Below are 17,410 nucleotides of genomic sequence, written 5' to 3' on the forward strand. Positions count from 1 at the left end.
GCATTGTACACCTAATTCGTTCTTTAGTTTTGCTGATATCAAACACTCTGCCTTTTTGACTGCTTTTGTGCTCTGAGCCGATGTTTGCAGAGGCTCTGGGATGGCACTCCTGGGGGGTAAAAACTCCTCAGGTCAAGACAACTGCACAGAAGTTTGGGGCACAGCATCCATTTTATCTTAAGGAGCTTTTAGTTTCTCTGTAGTGAAATGCAATGCTGTGAGCAGTGAGTGCCTCTCTGGATTTCTTTGTCCAAGGTAAGTCCATCACAGCTGAACGTTGCTCTTGCCAGCCACATTTTAAGGAAATCAGGAATATGCCAGTATTCTGGCTTTGGATCCAAATGGACCATCTGCCTGAGCTGCCTGCCCAAGTCCTGGACAGAGCAAAAGCTCAATTGCATCTGTCTTCTCTGTGTCACAAGAGCACACGACAGTTTCAGTTACAACAAAACAAAATTAAAGAAAAACAAAGCCATATTATTGTCACATCCACAAACATATTTGTAATTCTACAGCACCTGCACGTGCATCTGAGCTGGGCTGTGTGTCTGTGCTCCAGTGGGGCAATTTTTGAAGGTAACACCAGCATGGACAGAGTGTTTCTTTCTGGAACTGATCATCCATGAACAGTGGATACAGATAAAACATGGGAGAAAATGTTCTGGCTTTCCCAGCCATTGATCTGTGACCCACAGAGCTGCCTCAGGTGACACAATGGTATCGTTTAAAGTTTCAGGAACACGCTGCAGATTTCCAAAGTCATTCAGCTGTTTGCTGGGTGAGGTTTGAAGCTACACTGATGAGCTCTGCAATCTAGTGCCCAGCTTTTCAACTGTTCATATAGATAAGTCCATATAGATACTGTTCATATAAACAAGGGCTCTGTTTTGCATTTAACTTGGCAAATAAAGAAAGACCTAAATACACAAATATACAAAATTTAATCCAAAGTGTCTCCTTTGCTGTTGATATAAAGTTTGCAATAAATAAGAGATAAAACATGTAAATATTTGAACAAAAATATAATTAAAAGCAATGAGAGAAACTCCTGTTTTCACAGCTGGTCATTGGTGCTAATTGCCAGCCTCACATTTCATCTTCAGGACTCAGTTGATAAAGGTAACCATGACATATTTTCTGTCAAGAAGCCATTCATTTCTATAAAGATACATATCCCAACTTCACTCTCCCAAAACAGCAAATTCATTCAGATTTTGCAAGACATACACGTGCTGCAGCTTCACTGATGCTCATGTAAGGGATCTGCCTCACTTGGGATACGTGCAAAAGCTTTTTGTTACTTGTTGGAACTTGTTTTTTAATCACCTGCTATTGCTTTTTCAGCTTTTCGCTTTCCAATACAACTTAAAAACACTCAACCTCCTACTAAGTCCATTCCCCAGCAACAATAACTCTGTTAGAATGAAAGTTACAGGAAGGATGCTCCTTTACTACCAATAATTTAATTGTAAAAGCCATCTTGGTATCCTCACCCTCTGTACCCAGCACCAAGTGGACAAGGCTGGGAGGCTCCTCCACTCCCTGGTATATCTCAACCTTGGTGTTGAGGAACTGTCTTCTCCTGGGATAAGAGGCTAATTTATCATCTCTATAATGATGCATGTTTCTTGTTTCGTCCAGCTGCCTTCTTTGGAAGAAATGGACAGCTAAATAGATTTAAATAGATTGTATCCTAATTAATAATTAACATTTAAAGCAGATATACAAAATGGCTCATAGCCAAGTGGGAAATAAACCCCTTTTCTTCAAGCTACGATTAATTTCTTCTAGAGATGAAATGATAAGAAGTACAAGAAAATATTTAGAAACATTTATCTGCACATTGAAATAGAGGTATTATGACCTGAAAAATGTATGGAAAGTTTCCTGACATCTGGTCCTCCTCGATAATATTCTTCCATGGCACTCAAACAAAATGCTGAATATCAAAGACACCACAAAGCTCTGCCTCCTATACCATAAAGTCTGCTTTTCCTTACTCTCCTTTTTCCTCTCCTTTTTCTAAAAATTAAATAAAATATATTAAATTAAGCCAGTGGAGGAAAAAATCCCAGGATTCAGAGGAGAAATGCGTACATTTCTGCTTACTCTCAGCAAAGTCTGAAGAAAAGTGAGATTGGACACTGACCAGTGCTACAGACCCTCTTATAGCAAAGATTGCAGGGCCACTTTGCTGCCACTTTTAAGCTCCAGGCTGCTCTTCTGTGAATATAGAAAGGAATATTCCGCGGCATTTGAAGACAAGCCTGAAAACATGCATTACAGATCTTTTTTATAATAAATAAAGCATTCTTCCCCCCAGAACTCCAGCAATGCAATTCAGTACTATTAAACTCAGTGCTCACATTTGCATTTACTCAATCCCTTCCTATCCAGAGAGTATTTCCTCTTCCCTCCAAACATGGCTGCTTTAATCCCAAAGCCCAGAATACAAATATGTCTCAGCACTGACAGCAGGAGCAGAGGCCAAGGAGCCAAAGCAAGACCTGTTAAGTCTCATGGCTGTTGTCACTCCCTCTGACTCAGGTCTCCACAGATGATATTTCCCTCTAGCCTGCATATTTTGGGAACAACAGGCAGAGATGGGATGGTACCATGTGCTCCACATGGCTCTTGACATATATGGGGCCCTGAGGGACCTGATCTAGGGAAGGGCTGGCCTCCCTGCACACGATGATTTTTACTGTCCCTCCCAGTGCAAGCCATTAGATGATTCTGTGATGCATTTCATGTGGAAAAAACATGAAGGATTCAAGTTCCCGAGGGAGACTGCACCCAGCAAAGGATTCAGCTGCTGATGGATCCACTGTAATAACCCATATAATTATAAATTGTTATCTTGAGCCAAAGCCTACAGGTCAAACTGGCCAAGAGGCTTCAAATGGAAGCTCACATCATCTTTGAGTAAGTGAATATTAAAAGAAAGGAAACAGACTTTATTTTTAAGGCTGTGCTAGGCAAACATCTCTTGCAGAAAGTGAATAATAAATATGCTGCATGCCATAGTAATGTCCGTGGGGGGAGGTAAGGAACTGCTATAAAACACAGTATTCTAACTACTACAGATGTTGCTGCTAGAATTTACAGCTTTCCCTACGTGCTTATCTCTCCTCACCAGTTTCTATACATTGAATCACATTCAAACATGGGCCATTTTAAGCCATCTTTTTATTATTTTAACCTTTTTTTTTTTGAGCTACAATTAATTTCTTCTGTGCTATTCTGTAATGTTAAATAGATTCAAGACCTGTATTTACTAACCACATGCAATCCTATTTTGGCACATGTAAATTACATGCAAATACATTCTAAATTAGTTTGTTTATCACTCCAGAATTCTAATCCAAAGGTTTTGTTTTTTAAATTTAGTTTTTATTCTGACATGTTTACAAATGAGTTTGACTCTGGAAAATAACTTAATAAACTCAGGGTTAGCTATGCAATTAGAGGAGGCATCTGGGAACCATAAAACCTGGAAAACAATATTTACATCTTTTGTACATCCCAGATTCCACTTTTTTTTTCCCTCCCTTAAATTAATCATTTCAAAATATTGCTGTTATTTTCGTATGAGGACAAACAGCAAGAACTCATTTTTATAACCAATGACCCCTCTCTCCAACAAGCAATTCATAGGGTAGCACTGGATAAAATGCATAAAGTAGAAGATTTCATTATAAAAAAAGAGAAAATGAAAAATAACTGAATTAACATTGATCATGACTTTTCAACAGCATTTCTTATTATTACAGCCAGGCAAAGTCTCCTGTGGGCAGTAAAGCTTTCCCATGTATTATTAGCCCTCTACAGAAAGCTATGAAAAGACACAAATCTGTTTTGTCAAAGGACAGAAGAGCATTTAGTTATAACAGAAAGTATGGTCATAATCCATTGTGGGGTTAAAGGTGAAGAAAACAGAACTATAACACAAAGCCTTGAGAGAGTAATACCCCTGCAGTTAATTCCTGAGCGCCGCGGCAGAGCCGCCCGGGCTGCGGGGAGAGCTCGCTCCCAGCACAGCCTGACACCTGCACGGTTTGTATTTATCAGCAGCAGCACTGCTACATGGCAGCTGTGCTCGTGCTGGGTGCAAACACCACGGCTCCTGCTTCCAGAGGCATTTGTTGGGATGCCACAAGTGGCCACGCAGCCGGTGTGAAAATCAGCGCCGTGGCAGAGGTGTCCCCCGGAGGTGGGAACGCCTTGCTTGGCTGTGCTGCTGCTGGTGGTGCAGCCCAGAGCCCAAGTGAGACCATTTAGGAAAGTTTTCCAGTATATCGAAAGATATTTGAGTGCTCAGATAATAAAACTCGAGTCCGTCTGCTGGAACGAGGGGGTTCAGTCCAGGATCAGTGTGAAGTCGCTCTCGCTGTCAGGTTTGCCCAACCTTTGACAAGAATTAGGGGTTTGGGCCAAGTCAGCTGCAATTTAAGTGCTCTGGATCAGATCCCAAAGAAAATGTGCAGCAGGTCTAAGTGAAGGTTCCTTTTGCATCCAGCCACAGGCCCTACACCCTCACAGCTCCTGGAAGGAAGGTGGGTTCAGCACAGGGGATGGGCAGCAGCACAGCAGAATTTTGCATTTGATCACTGCGAGGCTCCCCAGAGGATGAGCAGGAAAATCAGGGTCTCCATGGATAATCCTTCCTTCCTTCCTTCCTTCCTTCCTTGTGCAACAGGGCAGGTAATATAATAAAGCATCAAGAATAACACAATCTCCTGCTGTCTCCTAGGTATTTTGAAAACACTTACTTTCATTTTGATTCCTATGGCCCAGAAATGCAACTCTCCAGTTTATGTTTCCTCCCCCTTACCCTCTCAGCCTTGTGCCCCTTCCCCTCCTCTGCATGGCTCCTCTGGCAGCACTCTCTGTCCTGGCACCCACAGCATCTTTGCAGTCCAGTGCAGGGTCTTGTGCAGACACCACACCTCCTGCAATGTCAGGAGCAGACCGTGGTGTTAAAACAGTATTTCACCTTCCTTTAACCCGCTCCTTAAGGACACTGCAGTGATACCACTGCCTAACAGTCCTCACGTTATCTCATTTAGCAGCAGCTCAAATGATTCCCTCCAATACTGCACTGAGCTATGTGATGAAAAAGTCACTTTTCCATCATGGCTCATGCTGCACTTACAGTCTGAATTCACAGAACCAGCACACCTTCCCCATTCAACCTAAATTCATTCTGAATTCATAGAACCAGCACACCTTTCCCATTCAAATCTCTACAAAAAATTCCTTTGTTACAAGCTCAAAATAATAATAAGGGCTCTGGGTTATCCTTTCTTGTGGGTTTCCCTGTGACCTTGGCTGCCTGCTTTAACAGAAATGTTCTGCATACAAAGAAATGAGCCTACTGGCAATCCTTAGAAACAAATGAGCTTAGGAAAAGTCCTTTGTGCAGTTCCAGCTCCCCTCTTCCTCAGCCCCACTTATTGTTGCTGTATAATCACCACTGTTTTTGCCATTTTCTGTTACATCAGAGATTGGAGGAAAGGGGGAGCAGAGACACAGTTCTATGAAAACTATATTTTATTTTTGACATTCTCTTTCCATGTTTCCCATCCACTGCCCTGAGCTTTGTCTACTTAAGTTGCCAACTATTCAGGAGCAGCTTGGTGTCACTGCATCCAGCAGGATGACACCCCTGTGGTCTGGGGTACGTGGATGCTGCTAAAATAGGAGTGAAGCACAGTTGCTGCATGTGCCTGGCTGGATTAAAAAGAAGTCACAAGCTAAGATTCAGGCCCAGGTGCAATTCAGCTGTGCTGGAATGACAGCACTCTAAAGCCAGTGAAAAAAAGGACTTGGGGTTATCTGTCTGTGGCACAGCACCCAAGTAACGGGGCTTGGAGGCATCTGGCCCCACACTGGTGAGTCTGCAGTGCAGCTCTGCTGTTCAGGGCTCTGCTGGCTCATGCATTTCTGCACTGTGTTCTATTTTGTAGTGTCAATATAATCCTCTGCTGCTTTCTAGATATTTAATACACTGATTTCCACTTAGTCTTGTTCAGGTCACTCAGCAAGAAGAAATGTGCCTAAGTGAAGAGTGACAGGTGACCTTGAAAATTAAAATTTCATTAAAAAGGAAGAATGCTTTCCATCTTTTCTGAAAACATCTGATACTGAAGAAATAAGGGGTTTATGAGAAAAAAAAGTTACTGTTTTAAGTTTTCCCTGAGCTTACACAAAAGGAGGAGAACAATACACCTGTGCACAGACTTGCTCATTTTCAGTCCCTCTAAATGAGCGAGATGCTCATTCTGCACATTGTGAAGTAAAACAGAAAGCATTGTGTGCAAACATTTACAGCATAAAAAGCCTTGTCACCTGGGATACTTGCTGCTTCTGAAAATTCTGATCAAAGATAAGAACCAAGGCAACTCACTGTAATCAATTATGCACAGATAGTCCTCAGCCTATGTGCAATTCATAAAAATAATACTAAAAACATAACTTGGATTTACATGCAGAAATGAAATATGGACATGGTCAGAACACTAATCTTCTGATTGCTGTCTTAAATTGGCAATCCTGGCACTTTGAGTGACGCTCTGGCTAGATACTGTTGCCTTGAAGAAGTTTCCAGCAGCCCTTCAGCAGCTCCTGCTTACACAGGAGGAGCTGCAGAGCCACAGCCCAGGAGGGGAGGTGACAGGAGGCAGCACCCAGGGAGTCAGTGCTGCAACAACTTGGACACGGGTTTTATGTCTGTGTAGGCAGAGATGATTAACCCACACACCCATCCCCAAAGCCCTCATGATGCACAGAAAGCCATTATTTGACAATCTGACCGAATTTAGCAGAACAAGACCCAGCTATATGCCATGCATAGCAGAGGGTCCCCTATATCTGCACCCCCTTTCCATGGACTGACCAGAGGCAGTGGTCACCCTCCCACATTAGCCACTAAATCGAAAAGGGAAGTTGAAGATGTATCCAGGTGTCAGACAGGTATGAACATGCTACAGTTGTCATCCTCACAAATACCGAATTCACACTTCGAGATCTTTTCTATGTCTTTTCCACTCACCCTTATAACAGTAAAGTCAAGGAATTCACATTGCAATATCAATCCTCTCATCAACTTTACACCCCTCAAAACCTGTAAAATGTTTAGATTTCCACATGGGGATTTGTTCTTGTTTGGCTGTAGCTGACATCCTTTCGTCACAGGTCTTACACATTTCTGCCCAGGTGAGCCCCGAAGAGTACCTGGTGACTTAATGAGCAGATCAATTACTGTTCATAAGAAAAGATACTGTCTCTTTAAAGGTTATTTGAAGGTTGATTGCTATCTTATTGCTTATATCCTGCAAATCTATTCAGCCTTATGAATGAATTTGACCTTTTTATACTTACTGGGGGAAAAAAACAGAACAGAAGTTAATTTAGAGCTCTATAATACAACACTTTTTCCCAGAGAAATGAAAGGGCATTCAAATCGATACCTGCACAATAACACTCTGATGAATGTTTGCACCCAATTTTCTCATTTTGCTAACTTGAGATTGGGCATTTTGAATAGTTCTCAAAGAACATATTCTTTATGTGCTGTGAAGTATGTGGTATTGTGTCCAAACAATGCTAGAGGATAATCATTATAGGAGTGTCACTGGGCCTGAAAAGGTCAGTTAGTTAGAAATGTCAGCTTTCAATGCAACTGTGCTGGACCTTCCCATGTAAGGATCCAATTAAAGGGACATGCCAAGGTGCATGGAAACACCATGGTGACCCAGAATAATAATAAGGGATTGTGGAAAAGCTTGATATTTTTCTTCAAAAGTAATGGATTAGCCTTTAGAATATCTTCTCTGCAGTCTTATTTTGACTTTGCAAATATCACTTCTTCTACATGTATCCAAAAAAAGGTCACTTTTTTAAATGCAAAGGTGGGGATGAAACAGACTTACTAAGAGTAAACGTTCTACAACCTAATGGGGATAAAGTTCTGGTTTCATTATTGAATCAAAAAAAGTGTCATTTCAGTAGAACTCAAAACTGGGATATTTGAGATGGATGTGGGTGATGTTTGGGGACACAGGTGGGGGATAGGTCAGGGGACAGGCAGAAGGATCAGGGAGAACTTATTCTCTTGGGACATGGTGTGAGGGAAGGGAAAAGACAGTGGGAACAGCAGCACCATTCAGTGAGTAGCAGGCTTCTCTGCAATTATTATTCTGGCAAATGGAGAAGTATAACTGAGAATTAGGAAGGTACTGATCTGCATGAATGAGTAATTACAAGCAACAATATTATTTCTCCTTATCACAGCAAATGGAAATTCTTACAGCTCTTCAGATACTGTAAAGATGAGAAATTGGATATAGTAAAATTTCCTAATTAGCCTCAGGACAGCTGAAGCTAACCTAATGGCACAAAAAAAGGAGAAGGAGTCCGCGTCTTCTCTCTGCTCTCTGTTAGTACAATCATCTTGCTAAAGTTTCATCAAGTCTGGAACAAACTTATTCCTGTAGCTTTATGGTTCAGCTAAGACAGATAGCATGGGGATTTCACTTTGAGCTGAGATTTTAGCATTTACATTTTATTTTTATGGTAGGGAAATTCTGTACTCTGTGTTCATCCAAACCATTTGGGGTCTATTGCCTTGCTGAGCAACAAGGTTCTGACTCCCCCAGTTATCTCATATTATTGTGGGAAAATGGGTGATTAATACCCAGTGTCTCAGCGATATGGGAAATAATACACTGAGCATGAAAAGACTCAATTATTACTGGAATTCTAAGTAATTTCTTTTCTCCACCACCTTTGCAAGTAAAACAGCATGTGAAGCCTCACTAACAAACATGAGCAGTGGTTATGTTAGGTTGTTTAAAATCTTCAATGCCATCCTCTGACACAGACCAAAATCAATGTGCTATTAATTAATAAGGACTTGCAAAAAAAATGTCCCTGAGTTTTAGCAGCAAACAACTTTCTGTCACATTTTATTACTTGGTATCATTTTTACTAATACCTGTCTCATAGCTTCATGACTTTGAGTTCATATTATTTTCATGCTTCAATTAGAAAGAAGTTGATAGCCAGACTATCCAGGAAGGTAATGGAAAAGTCTTGTAGCAGGGCTTAGTGGTGGAATTTATAGTTAAATGAAACTTTGAAATATACTATAAAACTTCTCCTTCCTTTACGTACTTTTACTTGAGGTCTCATAAGCAGTAATATGTAGAAATGCAAAACTTAATCAGCTAAAAAATATAGCAAATCCCACATATCACTTTATGCAATGCCAGAAGAGCAGAAATATATTTTCCTAACCAGAGGAAATTAACTAGGCAACAGTCCTATATCTATAATTTAAACCAGTAAAATATGTATGGCAGAAGCTAAAGCCACCTTAAAAGAATTCAGGGTAGCAGTATATCACAAATTAATGAAATGGAGACATTTTTAGAGCATGCAGCACTGATGATATTAAAGGGGGGAGAATATTTCACCACATAGATCAGACTGATAAATACTTTTAAAATCAAGCTTTTTTTCCTGTTTAAAAGTGTAAGAGCTTGAATATTAGGAGGAAGCATGCATAAGTCATTAACATTTCTGATCAAATCTCAGTGGAGATTAGGATTATTTTACTCTGTCCCTGCATGTAAACCTCTGATGTGGTTTACACATTAGGAAAATCTGAGTACATCAAAAAGCAGGAATTATGGAGTCAGCACTTACTTTTTTTCACCTAAAACAGAGCTGAAAGAAACTTAAAAAAATTACTTTATATTCCATACTGTAGCCAAGCTGGACACTACAGAATATTCAACTACCCCAGGTTTGTTAAATGCAATCAATTTACTGCTGCCAAATGTAGTAGGTTTATATACATCTGGGAAACATGCACCTATGGTGCTGATGAATTTCTCCTGACACTGCACTGATTTCAAGAGAATGTTATTTTAAATTGGCAGTAGAGAGACTCGTAGAGAAGGATAAAGCCCTGAGGATGGCTGAATCAAAGAGAATTTCAAAAGAATTTTCTTGATGGTTCTTGGATAATATCACATGTTAGCTATTTTCAAAGCCAATAGTTTCCAACACACTTCCATTTATGGTATCAATAATTAAAAAATACTTCAGTGGGAGAGGAACTTACCTTACTGAGAAGAGAAATTGGAAAGCTGTATTATTATCATAAAGACAGGAGATGCAAAAAGCTGTGTCTCCATGGAAAAGCTATGGAAACAGGGGTATCTTATTTGCAGCTATTGAGTGGTTACCACAAAATGTGATGTGACTGCATGTGCATGCTCAGAGTGCTACTAGAACACGATCACACAGAAATGAAGGGCAGATCCTCATCTCCTTTGTGCAACAAGGCCAAATTAAACTACCTCAAGCTTTGGTCCTAAACCTCAAAGACAACTAGAATAGCATTAAGGAAATGTTTTGGATCCAATTCAGAGGTAAATCTGGGTTTAAAGAAAATTTAAATTACCAAAACTTAAATCTCATTATGTCCCACTCCCTGCCAGCATGTCTCTGCCAGCTCCTAATGAATTTTTAACATCCTTCCCCCACCCCACTGCGCACATCAGCTCTGTCTCGGGCACCCTGAACTGTACAGCTGCACTCGAATTGTACCTCACATGTCAAGGGGCAAGAAGAAAGGAGTGTGGCGAGAGCATTGATAAATTTAACTTAACATTCCTCCAGCTACTCAGCAGCAAGGCAGAGCAGTGAACTCCCCTCCACATTTTACAGGGGTGTCAGTTACTTCAAAGGAATATATCTGAGCGCGAGGGAGCCTGGCTTGCTCCCAGCTTATGCATCATTTGTGTCCAGCTGCTTATAGAGATCCACAGCAAAGCAGAGACTTCCTCCAGTTGGAAGCGTGTGGAGCTTTCCATAGCTGCTTTATTAGGGTGCTGGAAGAGGTGAGCACTGCATGTTGCTCACAAACCGTGTAGTTGGAGCTGCAGCTCCAACCATCTGTATTTCTTCCTGTTTCTTTTATTTTTCTCATTTTTGCCCAGACTTGTCTCAGTCCAGGGTATAGATTAATGGTCTATACCTGCTCAGTTTAACATGCAGATGTGCTTCTAAGCCCAGAACCTGTTCAGCCAGGTTTCAGGAAGCCAAGAACACTTTGCTTGGGGGTTGGAAGTCATGTGGAGCAGGGCAAGAGGCAGCGCTGGGTCACCCTCGGTGTGGGTTCAGCACAGCACAGGCGGGGGGTGGTTCAAGGAGCAAGAAAAAGGCACAAATTCTGACCCTTCGGTGATTCCTGAGGAATCATGCAACAGCCATGGCCATGGGAAGCAGTGTGATAACAGTTATTAATGTGATAACATTAATTTTCTGTGATCCCACAAACTCTCTTCAAGTGTTTTGGCACCTGAGTCTCAGCAACACTTAATTTACATTAATGGCATTATTTTACCTTGCAATTAATCTCATTAATTGGCTGATCAGTTTTTGGAAATTGTTTTAGGGGCACATGGAGAACAGCTGTTGCGCTACCTGCAAGGGATCACCATCAATTCTTGACTAAAGGTAGAAAAACTAGTTCAAGAGCTTCACACACACACAAGAAAGAGAGAGGATATTCATCTTGACAGAGGTGCAAATCACAGAGGTCACCTTTACTTTTGAAGCCCTTTGTCTATTCTTACAATTAAGCAATAGTGTTTTGGTGGCAGACGCCCCTTGTGGGACGCAGAGGACTTCCACAACTCTTAACTAAAGCTGTGTGACCTCTGCCAGAAGCAAAGGCTGCCTGCCTGCGGCAAGGTGGAGAACAGAAACAAGTCCCAGAGGATTGGCAGGTGCAACTAAACAGCTCAGCCCCTCATTTGAATCAATAAATTAAGGGTTGACAGTGATTATGGCTGATCTCAGCTATCATAACTGATATCAAGACTTTTGTAAAAGCAGACTGTCAATGTCAGATCTTAGAGCTAGGACTCAAAGAACTAAATATTTTAAAGTAGCAGTCTCCAAAGACAGATAAAAGCCCCAAGGCTATGATTTATTTTATTTTATTTTTGTATTTGTAGGGCTGAAACTAGACCCTTTAATCACAGGCTGACATTTTTCAATCCTACCAGGAACTGAGTGCCTAACTTTTTCAACCCCTTTGAAAAACCTCAGCTTTAGGGTCTTTGGTAAGTTTGACCTGATCCAGCACCAAGCTTCTTTTGAAAATGCCTCTACTGAAAGCAAAACTATAGGCACTTTATTATGTAATCATGAACAAGCATTATTTTTTTTTTCCTATGTGTCCAGTTACTGTAGATTTCTGGTTAAATATCAAAGGGTAAAACTTGCATTTCAGAAAAGGTAAGCATTGTAGAAAGCTTTTCCCCCTTTTAGTGCAGTGTGCCTACATACACAGTTATTGAAGATGCTTCCAACTAATTGCTGTGTTCATTTAGTAGATTGCTTTATTAAACAGAGATCTGAAGCTACAGCTACGTACTGTGATCACATCTATGCACAAACTCAACCCAATCAACCCTTTCACAGTGAATACTGTATCTGAAATTGTGAGGAAAGTATCATAAGTTTATTTTACAGAAAAGACTCGTTTTAAATCATTCTGGTCCCCAATCCTCTTTTTCTCTTATTGAAAAAGTGTCTGTGGACTTTGGTGCCCTTATCCAAGATCTGAGCGTGTGCTATGATTAAGACCTTCAGAGATCTTTTTTTTTCTTTTTCCTGTAGAAACAGGGAATGCTGAAGATGTGGAAAATGAAAAATGTGCCATGTTTGTCCTTGAAGTTACAGTTAGAATAGTGACAATGGCTGTATCACACTGTATTGTTGCTTTTATCAGCAAGTGCCCTGAGCATACATTAACATAATTGCAAACTGCATGAAAAGTGAACATGCAAAAATGGGATGCAATTGCCAATAGCCTCAAACATCTGTCCCAACAAAGTGTTCCTCCTCCTTATTTTAATTCTTATTATTTTAACAAGGTTAGTGAAGGAGAAACCATGTCACAGATTATATCTACATTTAGAGTGTCAGAACAATTATTGATGCAAAATTGTTATCCAAGCAAATGTGTGTCACATTTTGTTCACTTCCCATAACACCTGTTCACTCTGCTAACACATTATTACCAGCTAAGGCCAGAATTCATTAGTCCCAGTTAAAGCCCACCTCAAAGCTTAATTCATACACACATCTGAAAAATGAACAAAGTTACCCAAAATATGGCACTGTTTGAGCAGGGCTTCATCTGAAGCTGATGGGCAGCAAACTTCTCTAGCAGCTAATGGAAAGAAAGTGAGCCAGGCAAATAGAAATAAATTAAAGCCAGCCAGCCTTAAGGGCTGAGATCACAGAGGAGCACAACTGAACCAACCTGCATTTCAACCACAGTGCTGAGACCTTCGAAACTCACTCTTGCCAAAGAGCCCCACACTTTCCCAAGAAGAACAAATTTTGGTTTATTTCCTCAACAGGCAAATGACAAAAGTCATCATGAAGCAGATAGTTTAAGGCATTTTAATTCTACCTAAATATTTTCTGACCCACTTTGGGGTTCTCTGCCCTGAGCCTGGATCTCATGTCTCCCACCTCACACATAGTGTCACCATCTCCAGACTCCCCAAACTGCTCCCGTTTGCCACCAGGGAAAGTCAAGCTTGCATTTCTGTGATACTTGAACACACTTTGTGAATTTGAGGGCATCTGCCCTGCAGATATACCACTAACTGTAACCCCAGGAGGCTTAAAGAAATATCAGCACTCCAATTCATAGAGTAAAGGTCTGAAGAGGCAGCTCTGTGAACGGATAAGTGCCCGGGGCTTTGCCAAGCACAATATAGCTGTCACTTGTTATTAGGTGAAAGATTTTCTGGGGAACAGTGGTTTTCATTTTGCATGTCAGAGACCAGGGAAAAAACACATTTAGACAACCATCTCTTTAAGAGAAGAGAAGAGAGCGGCGCGGCAGAGCTCACTTACCAGGGCTGGTTATTGTCAGGAGGTCAAGCCGCCGTTTCTGCTGAAAAACAAATTATAAAAGGAATTGTTAAAAGGGGACTAATTTTAGTGGGTCAGATTAGACCTGCAAAGTAAGTGCTCTGACATTTATAGCAGAATTAATTACAAGTTACATGGCTCACAGTAACTCTTTTGGAAGGGATCCACATGTACTTTATGAGGAAGAAAAACCCCTTCCTCAATCCTTTTAATGTGTTTTTATTTGGGCTTATAAAGTGTTACTATTTCTTTTTTGGAACATATACTTGAAATGGATAGCTGGAAGCACAGATGGACTGATATATTTATAAAAGTGATTTCTGATTCCACAGGGAAGAAGACATGGAACCAGGACAAGCAACTCTAAGTTCTTTATTCATATCAATCACTGACTCAATGCCTGTATGTGATCAAACACAATTATATCGCCTTGGGGTGAACCTTTCAAAGACATGTAAGAGGATCTAGACAAACTCAAGACTGATAAAAGGAAAGCTTCTTTTCATGCTGAGCTCAGTCAGACCATGGATCTCATTGCCACTGGATATCCCTCACCCCAAAAGCTTGCCAGACTTGATCATCACTGGATATGTGTACAGACAGCAAAATACAGGGAGTTAATATGGCAAATAATCAAGTTTACGCAGAGGACTGGTTTCTGGAAAGGCTGCAAACCTTCACAGGGCAAACAAACCGGTACTATGAGAAAGTTAGGAAAATTTTTGGCCAGGAAAAAGCTAGCCCACCAAAGCCTTTGTGATGGTGGGGTACATCTGAGGTTCCCTTTTCCCGTAACACATAGCCAGCGCTGTTGCCTACTCCACGTTCCCGGTCTTAGGTGATCTTTCCACCATTGACCCTCCACAGCCTGCCACTTAAATCCATGTACTCCTGGACCATTATCATCTTTTTCTGCTTTTCTGTGGGCTGAGAGCTTTCCATCACAAGCAGGGCTTTCCCCACCTCATGGACAGACTGTTACTGCCCCTTCACCACGGCACTTTCCAACTTACTGTCTTCTCCCTAACTTTGCCCAACATCAGTGTGTCTAGCAGGTATTGAAGATTATACTGTCCAGTTTAATTTCTCTCTCCTAATTTGCTCAATAATGTCTGTGTTACTTTCATTTATTGTCAGCCCTATTGATCTTCTTCTAATCTAATTCTCATCACTGCACTCACTGTATTCCCTATGTGACAGCTGAAAGTCCTTGAGGAGGAAACATTGACCTGGTATTCCCTACCCTGAGTGCTCTTCCTTGGAAATCATGACTGATGAAACTCCTTTCCAAGCCCATCATTCCTCTGTGGTAAAGCTTCACTGGCTGAAGTGCATGGACACAGCTGGTCATCCACTGAACACACTTGAGCTATGCTGGGCACAACAGTGAATTTGGCCTGCTGGGAAGCCAAGTGGGGTGTCAGGCTGGAAAAAACACATTTTCTGAAACCTTCCTGGCCTTCAGTACCTTACCTCTTACACAACACAAAATATGTTTGAGAGAAAATTCCTATCTTTCTTTTTCCAGAGGTACTCCTTGTTCTCTTAACTCTGCTAAGTCATTCTGAGCATGACCTTAGCAGTGTGCTCGAGCACATTTGCTTTAGTTTAAAATACTGAGATCAGGGTGTGCCAAACCTTTTTCCAGGTGTGCCAGGGTAAAAGGGAGCAGAATATCCTGCTGCTGCTTTGTGTCATCTGCTGAACTCCTCCTTTCCCAGGGAGCAGCAAAGCAGAGTAAGAAATCCTGTGTGTGAGCACAGGACCCGCCTTCCCCGTGGGAGCTGTGAGACGAAACATCTCCTAATGAGCTAAATTTTTATATAGATCCTGCACCTTAATCCTGATTCATATGTACAAAGCAGTGAAATGCCAGAGCTTAGCCCCCACTGGGCCAAAAGCTTTGCTTACATTTCTCAGCACAACTGGAACTCCAAATGCTGTATATCTAATGAACAGCTAGAGCAGAAAATATATATCTGAAGCCTATACTCCATGAAAGCCTCTCTACTAGGAAAAAAGGTGGAATATAAATATCCTGCATCAAAGAAAGTTGGAAAATGTAAAGATACGGAACAGAGAGAAAGGCATGCAGCCCAACTGGCCCCCAGTTGTCTATTAAAAGGGGTAAAAATAAACATTAAATAAAAACCAAAATAGCTTAGCTTGATACGTCAGGAAAACATAAGCATATAGGACTGGTTAAACAAATGGGAAATAAAATGAAATTATTACAAGTATGTTCAGTTTGTAACTTTTTTCCAGTTTGAATATTGCCTTCAAGCTGACCTTGAAAAAAACAAATTAACTCCAGATCCAGGAAATCTTTGTGTATATGTTGAACTTTAAGCTGAAGTTATTTCTCTGACTTCAAGTGGAGCAGCACTGATCTTTTGCATCTAACACCTAACTACTGCAAGGGATTTGAAATGCCACCAGGTTCTTGGCACTGGCTCCACCCAAGTGCTCCAGGCTGGAGCTCGGTCGTTCCTGCCTGCCTGGTGAGAGAGGGAGGAAAAAATTCTCAGCTCTGACCTTCATTGGACCTTGAAGAGGTTTCTCTGATTTAGCTCGTCAAGGGAAGTTTGTGTACACTCACCCCAGCCCTGGAGAGAAGCAAACAGTAAAGTGCTTTCCAGAATTGTGCATTTAAACATGCAAAAATGCCCTAATTATGGATGCAATCACTTTGTGGAAATTCCAGCCTGCTCTCAGATCTCAGGGCTAGCTCTCTGTCGTTTCCAGGGCTCAGCTGGATGCAAGCAGCCTAGTAACTAGATGGATTAAAAAAAAAAAAAAACAGACAGACTCACTTACGAGTAGCTATAAAAACAGCAGCATTTGAATTTAAAGAGAGAGACATTACAAATGTCACACCCATTAATAAAATAATTTCATCAGAAGAATCGTGGCTGTGGGGCTTTATATATTTTCTTCTTTCTTCAGTGCTGAAAGATGCAAATTGCAGCTGTGGCCCCCCTCTAGCATGATCACCCTCTCCCTGTTTTGACAGATTTCTTGAAAGACTCAGCTCACAAGATGTCTGGCTTTTTTTGTTCTGCCTTTAGGAATTTTCCACTTCTCAAACACCTGCCCCTGCTGAGATGCTTGGGACCATCCCAATCTTCAGGCAACCTACTGTCCCAAGAATGTCTTACAATCTGAGCACTGAAATGCAATGACTGTTGTCCCTGGTCGGGAAAGTGGTGACAGCTTCCCATGTCTCTACGGCTGGATTTCACCTACGTTGACAAAAAGGCATTCCATGAGAAACGCTAAAATGATCCCCACAGCATCAGCCATAATTTATAAGAGACAAACAGAAATATTCCCTGCGTCATCACAGTATCGCTGTTGCTGTAATCCTGTCCTGCCCTTAAGGGGCAGCATCCTCTTTTCCACTCTGCTGGCTGTTTGAGATCCCAAGGGCAGGAAG

At 41.2% G+C, this 17,410-nt stretch overlaps 1 protein-coding gene across 1 annotated transcript in view; it reads right to left on the reverse strand.

The window, feature by feature from the left end:
• The window catches only part of LOC121673410 (BEN domain-containing protein 5), a 93,315-nt gene extending 79,338 nt beyond the window's left edge, over positions 1–13,977 (reverse strand). The window contains exon 1 of the mRNA XM_042046699.1: positions 13,957–13,977. The gene's annotated coding sequence lies outside the window, so the exon portion shown is untranslated. The remainder of the gene's footprint in view (positions 1–13,956) is intronic.
• Positions 13,978–17,410: the final 3,433 nt, after the last annotated feature.

Source organism: Corvus kubaryi, unplaced genomic scaffold, assembly GCF_017639235.1.
Source record: "Corvus kubaryi isolate FWS band 111438036 unplaced genomic scaffold, C.kubaryi_AGA036_p1.0 65401, whole genome shotgun sequence".
In the NCBI taxonomy this organism is placed as follows: Eukaryota; Metazoa; Chordata; class Aves; order Passeriformes; family Corvidae; genus Corvus; species Corvus kubaryi.